The sequence below is a fragment of the Vombatus ursinus genome, unplaced genomic scaffold, assembly GCF_900497805.2.
Source record: "Vombatus ursinus unplaced genomic scaffold, bare-nosed wombat genome assembly UNPS02014770.1, whole genome shotgun sequence".
Classification (NCBI taxonomy): domain Eukaryota; kingdom Metazoa; phylum Chordata; class Mammalia; order Diprotodontia; family Vombatidae; genus Vombatus; species Vombatus ursinus.
Window position 1 is genome coordinate 22,200,990 of NW_020954548.1, and position 12,606 is coordinate 22,213,595.

At 35.3% G+C, this 12,606-nt stretch overlaps 1 protein-coding gene across 1 annotated transcript in view; it reads left to right on the forward strand.

The window, feature by feature from the left end:
- PTPRD (protein tyrosine phosphatase, receptor type D) overlaps positions 1 to 12,606 on the forward strand; it is a 462,091-nt gene that overhangs the window by 231,733 nt on the left and 217,752 nt on the right. The window lies entirely within an intron of this gene.

Consider the following 12,606-nt stretch of genomic DNA (forward strand, 5'->3'; position numbering starts at 1 on the left):
GAATAGTGAAAATAAAAGCTTTATTTACACTGTTTTTGAAATAATAAACTTTATTTCCAGCCATTTGTCTTTAGTATCTGCAATGTCGAAAGGAAAATGTCTCTAATTTGTTTTCAGATGGTTTGGTTTTATTCTGAAAGGTAGTTGACTCAGAAGCATGGTGGTATCCAAATGATTACCAACTGTCATTTTTCATCCCATGACATCTATTGTCTCTGACCATTCTCTACCCCAAACAGTTCAAACCCTCACCTCTACTTGCCTAGACTGTGCTAAAAGATTCTTGGCTAATTTTGATATCTCCAGTGTCTCCCCTCTCCAATTTATCCTTCTCAACACTGCCTGAGTAAGCTTACTAATGCTAAAGTTGAATTTGAAATGCCATGGGGCAAATTCACTGAAATGAAGGAAATTAAAAAAAAAAAGAATTAGCAAAATGCTTTTAATGCACAAGGCAGATAACCTGTGAAAGATTTGCAGAAGTGCTTGGACAAGAATCTCACAAGATAAGAAGCTGTGGAAGAGATATTTCCATTGGTAGAGAGAATATAAACACCAATTGCACCATGAACCGAGTGTAAGGATGAACAAGTTATCCTTACTCTATACCTGCTTGCAATGGTGTTGGCAAAACATAAGTTCGTCAGTACTATTTATGAAGTAAACTTTGGCTCTCCATCATTGGATGTGCATCAGATTATCCACTGAATTTTGTTAAGAATCTGCCACTACCCAGAATGTGATTTATTCCTGACCCATTTGTCATGATCTGTCACTATCTTATGCAAATGTGAGGGGATAAAATTATTTGTCTTGAAAAGCCATATTATGCCAAGATCTGTACCATTCATAGGCCTTTTATAACTTGTTCCAGCTAGGCATTTCTGTACCTTTCTGGTTAACATCTTTTTTTAGATAGAGATTATTATCGTTCTAAAAAAGTTGTTTTTTCTTAACCCCAATTACCTTGCCAAAAAAAAAAAAAGTTGGGTTTTTTTGTTTGTTTTTATTTTTTTTTTTAAGAATTGTGTGAGTAAATGAAAACATTAGGAGTCTTTTCAGCCCCCTCTCTCTGTCTTAATTCTTTAAGTTGTGACCATGTGGAGTTTTTACTGAAACTACATCTATATCTCAGCACATATTTGAGATTTTGTTGATATAGGCAGCTACCCATAAGGAAGCTCCCTCAACCAGTGAAGATTGGAACCTGGGCCTACAATTTGCAGGCTTGAGAGTGGTTTAGGCCTACTGAGAAGGTTAAGTAACTTACCTAATGTCACATAGCCAGTATTTCTCAGAGATAGAATTTAAGTCAGGCATTCCTGATACCTGACACCAAGCTTGGCATTAACTACAAGGTTAGGTCATGCTGCGTGCCTCCATTTATCTGAATAATTCTGTGTAAGTAGCACCTTCTAAGGAGGGCTTTAATTTTTTTTTTAATTTTTTGAGGATTAAAAACAATAATCCTCCAAATGTCATTGGAAGCCAATGGAAACAAATTACATGAAAGCATGGATTAAGTTTTCATTTGTACTATTTGAGACATCTTAGGTCTTGAATTTTGGACTCAAAGAAAGGAATATGCATGTTTTGTAAGCTTTGAAGAACTCTCATTTAGAAATAATATTCTATCATAAAGATACCCTCTGTGTGTTTTGACATTTCCTGTTTGAGAGGGTATGAGTAAAATTTTTCTTTGTATCACCTCTTATTGTGGGTAAGGTGTGTTCTTTCACTCACAGGATAATGTCAACCTTAAGAATCTTCTATTAGACAGTACTATGGAACTCTGGGACTGTATAGAGTCATTTGAATCCCAGATGTTATATTAATCATGATATAGATCTTTTGAATCAAAAATATAAGGTCTTTTACTTACACTTCTGTGGCATAATATACTCTACAGGTAGGAATATCTACCATATTTTTCCTATATATTATCCATAAATGTCTTAAGTTCTTATTGAAGATAAACTTCACTCTTCATACTCTCCCCCTTTATATCTTTCTTGTCAATTAAGCCATTAAAAAGACATATGTCATCATAGGTCTTGCTTACTACTTTAAGTATGTGAGAAAATATTCCCACATCACAAATGTATCTTGATTTCTTCAGAGGAAAATGAATGAAACTTGTTTGCCTCATCTTCAAGTCTTTAATTGCCAATTACTGGAGACCTGTCTTTGTTCTGACAGAGTCCTTTTGTTCTACTCACTGATTGGAAATAATCAGTATTGGGTTCAATAGTAAGTAACTCTGATTTTTTTTTGTTAATTTGACTACCAAGTACACAATTATTCTAAAAGTAGGATAATGGCAGCGAGAAATGAAATTTAATTCCCTTCAATAGATGATTATTAATTCAGGTATTAGAGTACAAAACTATATCCTGAATCATAGAATTTGACAGTTGGAAGGGTGCCTGAGCTGTCATCTGTTCTGATATGTACTTGAACATTAATCTCCCCTACAACATACTTTTTAAGTGGCCATTCTGTGTGTGTATGTGTATGTGTGTGTGTGTATATTTTAAATAAGACCTCCATTGAGGGAAAGTCTACTTCCTAAAGCAGCCCGTTCCATTTTGGGATGGCCATAATTGATAGGAAATTTTTCCTTATATTAAGCCTAAATTTGCCCCTTTACAACTTCTACTCATTGTTCCTGGTCCTGTCTTTTAGGATTAATAATAATAGTAATAATAATAATAATGTCTGATCTTAAAAACATATATAGTCCTTGGAGAAAGCTAATATGTTTCCTGTGGCTGTGTTTCTCCAAGTTAAACATACAAGTTCTTTCACTTAATAATATGACATGAAGTTAAAGCCCTTCATTTGCTTCCTGTAGATACTCTTTAGTTTACCTAAAGAATGGAACCCGTAACTGAATCCATTGCTATAGATGTGCTCTGATCGGGGCAGTGTACAGCAGTATAGCCATCGCTTCCTAAGCCTGGATGCCCCTCTTAACATAATCTATGATTGCATTAGCTTTCTTAGCCTTCCGTATTTTACTGCTGCCTTATATAGGTTATAGTGAATTTGGAGTCAGAGGACTTTTGTTCAAATCTTGTTTCTGCTGTTTATAACCTTTGTAACATTGGGCAAATTACTTATCCTCTCTGGGCTTCAGGTTTCATCTGGAAAATTAAGGGATTTAACCAGGTGGCTGTTTAGGTTCCTTCTGTCTCTAAATCTATAGTCTTGAAGGTAAAATGAGGTAAAGAAGAAATCCATAGGACAACTTTGATAGGGGAAAAACACTTTCAGATAGGGGAATGAGAGGAAACTTTGTGGAAGAGATACCTCAGGAAGATCTCTTTGAAAAAAAAGGAAGAATTCAATAAACAAATGTAAAGAGACTGTTCTATCCTGCCTGAGAGCCCCATCTGGCTTTTGTCTATCATGTTTTTTGGAATTCTAGTTTGTAAATTTATTTCAGATAGCATTAACCAACCTATGACAAAGGTCATTAACTGATATCCTACTTACCTAGACATGACCAACAGAATGGCATCTGAAGACCTTATTTTATGCAATGTGATTTTCATTAATTTCTGAAAAAGGGAAAGCTAGTGGAAAATAAAATATTGAATTATGATCATATCTTATGTATATTAGGACAGCAAATGGTCATTCACACAATTATAAGAATAAATAAAATCATCAGATTTAGAACTCGAAGGGACCTTAGCAATCATCTATTCCAATCTTCTCCCCCTTGCTTTACAGGTGAGGAAACTGACACCTAGAGAGGTGATGTCCCTTCCTAGGCTTTCTCCTGCAATAAACAGCAGAGCTGGGATTCAAACCTAGGGCTTCAGGCTTGAAATCTATGGCTTTTCTTACTGTACCATGTTGTACTTGACGTAACTGATTATTTCCATCTGTTTAGTTTTAAAAGAGTGCTTGCTTCAACTCAAAACACAAAAAAATAAAACCTTGAAAGCTAGTTTATGAAGGAGACATAAATCACCTTGTAAAATGACTCATGTTGGTATATTGTATGGCTAAATGATAAAGTAAATGCCAGACCCAGAAAGCAAGGCAATACATTTGGCAACACAGGCAAGAAGTGTTGTTCTCCTATAAAATCAGAGGAAGAAAAGATAGGAAACAACTATTCTTGGGCCAGAGGGGAGATAGAATGGAATTTAGGCAAGAGTTCCTGCTACTCATTACTTGGTTCACTCTAATAAACATTTATCTAGTCTGAGAGACAAAGTCATACACATAAAAGGATTAGTAAGCAATTAACTAAATTACAGCCTATAAGCCAAGCAGAGAAGTTCAGAGAAGGGGGAGATCAGGGTCGATCAAAGTGGATGGAGACGGCTTTATGGAGAAGGTCAGTTAAGTAAGTAATTCCTGAGCTTGTGCTTTTACCAAGAGGTCTCATGGAGAATTAAAATAGAAAAAGAAGCTATGGATGATCTCTGTCCTTACAAAAAGTTAAGATTTAAGACTATTTTAAGTTTGGAGGAGGGGCTTAATTTTCTTCCTTCCTAAAAATTACTACATTTTATTGATGTCTTTTGTCTTTCCATCAGTCATTCCTACCCCTAGCCTGAACTGTCCTTTGTGATAAAGGAAAACAATTAGGCAGAAAACAACCTATTCATTGGACATTATACACAGTGTTCTCTCATGTTCTTCTAACTTTTGTCATGAGGAAGGTATTATTTTGTTCTTTTGATTCGACCTATTTTCTTCTGGATCAGTTCATACAAATCTTCCCATGTTTCTCTGAGTTGCTTATGTCCATAATTTCTTATATTCAACAAAAATCCATTACATTCATATACCATAGGGTTCTTTTTAAGTCATTCTGTAATCAGAGAGCACTCAATTTATTTCCAGTTTTCTGTTACCATAAAGAGAGTTGCTATCAATAGTTCCGTGAACCTTTTATTGTCTTCTTCTTTGGATTTTTTGGCCAGGAGTGGTCTTGCTGAGTTAATGCACATGAACTATTTAGCTACTTTTTAGCATAACTGTAGAACTGTTATTTGTAAAAGGCCTCATTGGAGGCTCTGATGTGGACTGAGGAATAGGAGGAACTACCAAGTGTTTGGTATTTATTGAAGTCATCAGTGTTTGTAAAATTTCCCATTCTTTGCTATAACTTCTCCAGAATAAATTACATCTCACTTTACAAGTGCCTTTGCCAGAACTTTGGTGGGGAAATGCTTGGCTATTGATAAGCTGTGAATGTTTTTTCTGCAAACAGAACTGATGCTAATCCAGAGGAGACAGCAGAAAATATGGCACCAATGTTAACCACAATAATTCATCAATTTATTCAATGAATATTTATTAAGCTTATTGATGAAAGAACATTATAAAGCAATTCAATGGATCCCACTCTGTGAAAATTATTAGGGAGGGACCACTTTGTTCTTTTACAGCTACCTTCTCTTTCCAGCCTCACCTCTTCATCTATTCTGTGCTCCAGCCAAAGTGGACTGCTCCATGCCCCTAGAACACATATTGTACCAACCTGTCTTTTTGCTTGCTTTCATGATATTTCTTGTGCCTCGCTATCCTTTTATAGCTCCTGAATTTCTATCTACCCTTGTAAAACTAAAGACACTACCTGTTCAAGGAAGCCTTCTCAGATGACTTCTTCTTGCAAGTACCTTCTCCCTGAGACCTAACAATTCATTTTGTTTTGTAGCTAACACATTTTCATGCTTTATTACATATTATAATTATCTATTTCTATATCTTAACCCCCTACTAACCTAGAAAGTCCTCAAAGGCAGAGAGGGGAGAATATCTTAACTAAACTTTGTACCTACCTCAGCAGTTAGTTCTAGTGTGCCTTGCACATACTAAATACTAGATACTAAAAAAAAATATTAGATTAATTTGAGTCTCTATGAAAGCCTGTAAAATTGCCCCATGGCATTTTTTTCCCCTGTCTTGTAAATTCATATTCTTCATGTTGCTCATTACTTTTCACTAGCTTCCCATGCAGGTCAGGACATTGACAAAAGTTTTACAGCAATGAGAACTCAATGGGGAAAAAATGCTGACACACCTTTTTATTCTTTCCTTTAATGGAATTTGGAGTCTAATATCAGGATATACCATTAAGATATGGAACAGATTAAAAGAATGTGCTCTATTTCCAGGTCTATTGTAGCTGCCATTCCAAACAAAATATGTATTACTTATCCGATTCACTAAGCACAAGTACAAGTAATCTGCCCTTTAATGGCCTCTCGAAATGACAGACCAAATGGCTTTGTGAAGGTCAAGTCTGATTTAAATTGTTGATGAATTAGTAGCTAATTCAGCATGATTGAATATTAATATGGAACAGTGGTAAGTAATGCAGTTTAAAGCTTAATGAGAACATTAATGAATAGGACAAAATGTTTTTTTTTCTTTTCACTTCATCTAGAAGTTTAAAGTTACCAGCTTATTGACAATTTGTTAATTTTTGATGACTGTTCTTTCATCCTACCCCACCCAGTTTATGTGGTCAATATACAGCAGTGTATTGACTGGACTCCCCAGTCTCCAGAACCCAGACACTTGAGGATCTGTGAAACATGATGCCATCAAAGTCGAGATACTTTTGTATAAATCACTAATAAATTTAAAAGGGGAAAAAGCAATTAACATCTTATAAACTATACCCACTGAGATAAGCATTCCAATTAGAAATTTCATTATTTCTCCAGTCCGTTTTATGTAGAATACTGGGTTTTATTGCCAAATACCTGACAGCCAAATTGGAAACAAGCCACAACTGTCAAAGTATAACAGCTCTGACTATTTGAATCTGTTACATTGTGATGTTTCTCATGAAAATTTAATGAAGAGGGTGCTTTGAAAGAGGTTCTGTGCATAAGGGGGACGGATGGAATTTAATTACCCTTATTAAAAATAAGAAAGGAAAGCTCTTTACATACTCTATTTCTATTAGTATGCAAGATAGATTATCTTTGTTGTGCACTTGTGTATATGAAAAATGGGCTCCAGAGTGTTCTTTATGAGCCTAGAAGGGAAAGAGAGGTCATGCAAATGCATTAGAGTGTTTTTCTGCATGTCACAAGTCAAACCTTGTCAGTGATTCCCAAGGTAAAGACGTCACATCTTATAAATGGTTATTAAATCTAAATTTCTTTGGTAAGAGCCTAGAAGAAGTGGTCCAACAATCTAAGCCTTTGATACCTGCTATTGATTGGTTGCCGATATTGTGGCACTTAAAGAGAGATGCAAATCCGGATGAAAAATAGTGACTACCAGAGCAATAGTTATACACATTAATGTTACTAGTGATTAAGTAACCTCAGGGAGATGATGAGCACTGAGGAATCACAGAAACATCCCCACAACTCTGAGATGCTGTTTTGATATCATTGTATAGGCTTAACTAGCTTTTAAAATAATTCACTTTGGTTCAACAAACTCTCTTGTTGTGAAGGTAGTCTTGGTTATGTCCATGGAGTGTAAGTTCTGGTAGGTCCCACTGAACTGAAGAGGCTTCTAGAATGGACTCCACTATTACTATGTCTGCTATCCAAGGGCTAACTTAGCTTAGTATGGAGAGAAATGTCATTAGCAAAAAAAAAATATGGATTCTAGGTGATGACATTTTTAGTGATGGTGATCCACGAAATAAGCAAAAGTACAAAATAACCTTTGCTCCTGGGCACTTCCTTCTAATGCAGTGAAGAAGTCAGAAAGATGAAAAGGTGACAGACAAGTCACTCATTTCTAAGTCTATCTTCAAACATTAATTTTTACTACAATTTGCAGAGCATTGTGCTAGGCACTGGGGGAGAAACAAAGTTTAATTGAAATAGGGTTTCAGCCTTCTTAGAGTTTACAATTTAATATGATATGGCACAAAAAGAACTATAGTCCAAAAGAAAGCAGAATAAATTCATAAACAACATTTAAGTATGGGCTAATATAAGTGATGAGAGGGAATGACATTGTTTTTTTTTTTCCTTTTATCTTATCTCCAATGCTTAGCACAGTGCCTGGCACATAGAAAAGTATTTAGTAAGTGCTTTCTTATTGTTGATTGATTTTTAATTGATCCTCAATTGTTGATTTATTGATCTGTGCAAAGTCCAAGGCAGGAAAAGATATTACCAGGAAAGATTTCTTAGAGGAGGGGAATTTGAATCTGGCTTTAAACAAGGGTGGAGGGTGGTGGTGGTGGTGGTGGAGGGATTGGGGGGGGGCGGCGAATCGGTGAAAAAAACAAATCTATAAGCTGTGCAAAGTCTCCTTGAAAATATCCCTTAGTTCTAGGTGAAGAAGGTAATTTAGTTGACATTGGACTACTCCAAGTAAATTATTTTTATCTTTTGAAGCAGTATGTGTCAATAGCTGCTAGGCAAGATGCTTGATAATATAGCTTGCATGCTATAGCAGCTATTGATCTTTTTTTTCTCTTTTTTAAGCAATATTAAACCTGCTACATAGATGTAAAAGCATTGACAAAACCTTTATAGCCATGAAGAACAGCCTGATGAAATTCAAATGGAATAGATTGTTATTATTAGCATAACCTGCTTTCCTAGGTATCTCTCTCTGCTAATTTTTGTGTGCCTTGAGAGGTAATCTCTGGTTAGATTTGCAATTCCAGAATAATTTCCCACTCTTGTCCTTGGGGAATCATAATGGGACATTAGGAGGAGCATGAGATTTAGGGTTGGGGACTTGGATTCAAATCCTCTTTTACGAATAACTACCTTTGTGACCTTGGGCAAGTGACTTAACATCTATGGGTTTTAGTTTTCACATTTGTAAAAGGGGAAGAGGTTGAACAATCAGTGATATCAAAATGAAATTAAAAAGGGGCCACAAAACTTTATATAAAGATCCCTGTTACCGCATGTTGCCTTAGAAAGCTACGTTAATATTTTCGGTGTTCTATTGTTACTTTTATTTATTTTGTTAAATATTTCTCAATTACATTTTAATCTGGTTCAGACTAAACTCAGGATTGTTGCAGGCTACAGTGCCAGCTGGCTCTGTGTCGAACACCTTTGACTTAATATGACCCCAAGAGTTCTTCCCAGCTCTAAAACAAATGATCTTGTGATTCTCTTTGAATATGGTATTATATGCATGTATATGCTGGTATACATCTTTAGGGTCTCTTCCCACAGGCCATTTTTATCTACAGATTCCAGAGTAGCTATTGTGCTTATAGGACTAAAAGATTGTCAATGGGTATAGAACACTTTCAAATAATCCGTAGAAATTAATTTGACTGATAGGTCACAAAAGTATAGGTTTCCACAAAGTCCTATAGCATTCATTTTGTCAGAGTTATTTGGGGATGAACTATGGATTAAAAAAATATATATTCTTTTAGTCCCTAAAATGTACAAAGCATTGTCACATGGGTTATCACATTAGCCTTACTTTTTTAAAAAATGTTTTATTGTTGCTGCTACATCTCAGTAACACTCCTTACCAAAATTCCTTGTAATAAAGAAAAATGGGAGCAAGCAAGCATCAGAGCTATTGCATCTGATTATGTATGCAGCATTCTACATCTGTAGGCTCCTATCTCTTTACTTAGAGATAGGAAGTGGGCATCTTCATCTGACTCCTTAAACTAGATTGGTTTTTGCCTTTAATATGAATAATAATGCCTTTTAGTGTTCTCATTTATGTTACTGTGATCAATGTATGCATTGTTCTGTTTTCTTTGATTTGTATCAGTTTATACAAGTCTTTCCGGAATTTTCATAATTTTTCTTTTTTTTTCATTGCTTCTTATAGTATGATAGTACTGTGTTACTACCATAGATGTTGCTAACTTAATTTGGTGCTCATAATAATTCTATGAAGAAAACTGGATAAGTATTATAATAATTTTATTATATTAAAGGGTATGATGGCCTCATTTCTCAAATATATAGGGAACTGAGTCAAATTTATAAAAATAAGAGCAATTACCCAATTGATGATGGTCAAAGAATATGAACAGGCAGTTTTCAGAAGGAGAAAACAGAGCTATCTGTAGTCATGAAAAAGTACCCTAAATCACCAAATGACTAGAGAAATGCAAATTACAAATCTGAGCTACCACCTCACACCTATCATATTGGATAACATGACAGAAAAGGAAAATGACAGTGTTGGAGGGGATATAGAAAAGCAATGATACTAATGCACTGTTGGTGGAGTTGTGAACTGGTGAACTGGTTGTGAACAAACCATTCTGAAGAATAATTTGGAACTACGTCCAAGGGGCTATAAAATTGTGCATGCTTTTTGACCCACCAATACCACTGCTAGGTAGGTCTATATCCCAAAGAGATCACAGAGAAAGGAAAATGATTTTATGTGCAAAAATAAGCTCTTTTTGTGGTGGTGAAGAATTGCAAATGGTATATGTGCTATTAGAAATAATGAGCAGGATGGTCTCAGAAAAAGCTAGGAAGGTATATATAAACTGATGCAGAGTGAAGTGAGCAGAACCAAGAGATCATTGTACACAGTAACAACAATTTTGTAACGATGATCAACCACGAAAGATTTAGCTACTCTCATCAATATAGTAATCCAAGATAATTCCAAAGGACTCACGATAAAAAATTCTATCCACATCCCTGAAAGAGAACTGATGAATCCTGAGTGAAAATTAAAGTTTAATTTTTTTCACTTTATTTTTCTTGCTTTTTTGCAACATAGCTATTATGAAAATATGTTTTACGTGATTTCATATGTATAATTGATATATTGCTTGCCTTCTCAATGGGTTGGGAAGAATTAAAAATATATAATAAATTTATAAAAAATGAATATTATGAATCACTCTATTGTGTTGGATTTATAAAGAGACATGGACACAAATAGTTTAGAACAAGAGGGAAAGAATTGTGACCTGCACTAGTGCAGAGAGTACCCCTCTGATGATCAACAACCCATTAAAGTATTAAAGTGTTTAGAATGATGAAACTCAAGCATATATAGCACTTTACACTTTAGCAGGCAAGTCTTCACAAGAATCCTGTGAGTTAAGCCATGTAGGTGCAGTCATTCTCACTTGGCAAATGGAGACACTGAGACTCAGAGGTGTAAGTAACTTACCCAAGGCCAGATGACCAGTAGTTGATAGAGACTAACTCAGGTATTTTGAATCCCAGCCACTACAGTACAAAATGTTTCCATTCAAATACACTGGAAAACACATACAAGAAACAAAATGAAAACAGAACAGTTCCCATGGGATGATTCTGACACTTCCCATGGAAGAATCCATGCTTCTATACAAGCTTGCCACTAGGTCTTGATTAGTGCAAATAAATAAATGACCTGAAGTGACTCCGCATAGTTGAATTTGTAATACTTGAAGGTATAATTATGTAAACTATGGTCATTGGTTCCAGCCCAATAGAAATATGCCGTGAGAATTCAAGTGATGCAAAGACTTTAAGGGAATCACTATTCAAACTAGTTGTAACCTAGCTGTACTACTGCGTTGGTGGCAAAAGAAAATCCATCTAATTACTATAGCTGCCATTGGTTGAATGGAAGTTGTGATGTTTTTGAATCCTGAAATGTTTCACACAGCTCTTTTGAGGAACAAAAGTGTTCACTCTGTGTCTTGTTCATATTGCAGTTTTGCATAATTTTAGTGTGCCTATCTCAATTTCTCCAGTGGTTACACAGAGTGTGATTTTAAAAATTCTTGGCTAGACCCACTGCCAATCAACTGCCATGAGTTAGGAATATACTTGGGGAATTGTTTAATTGTAATTTCTTAAGACACAAAATCACGTTTTGATGGGAGAATGGTGAGAAAGGACTAAAAAAAAATTGTCTTTTGGATGGTCTGGGGGAAAGGAGGATCTAGATTTTGGGGATTTTTATTTGTTAACCTTTAAGAATGTGGAAGTACCTTAAGAGACAGAAAAAAAACATTATTTCAAGAAGTTACTAACTATTCTCTCTGCCTCAAATCTCTTAATATTCTAGATCAATCGTGCCAAACTCAAATAGAGAAGAATTCCTACCTCTACATTTGGATGTGGAAAACCTCAAATTAACATTATCTATGTTGTAGTTGTATTTAATTTATGAAACCGCTCCCAATTACATTTTAATCTGGTTCCAGGATCTACTGGACAAGAATTAAACATTTCTGTTCTACTCCATCTAGCATGCAGCTGATAAAAAACATCTTTCTAACACACTAGTCTTACCACGTCACTTCTCTACTTACAACAGCAACATCATACCTTCATTAGCCCTCTATTGTCAATAAGATAAATTGCACATTCCCTAACTTAGCATTTAAGGCTCTCTTACTTTTTCTGCCTTATTTCACATAACTACCCTTCACATACTCGTGTTTCATTCAAACTGCATTACGTAGTTGTTCAACCTGTTGTCTCCTACTTCACTGCATCTAATGTCTATTGCCCAAACCCAGAATATATTCCTTCCCCATCCCTTTAATCCTCTTAAACTCCCTTTAAAGCCCAGGTCAGATAACACTTCTTCATGAAGCCTTTTTGATTCCCACATATAAAATTGTCATTTCCCTCATTAAATTTTCATTGCATACTTTGATTGGCTCTTTGATTTGCCCCACCCCAATCTTTTTCATGT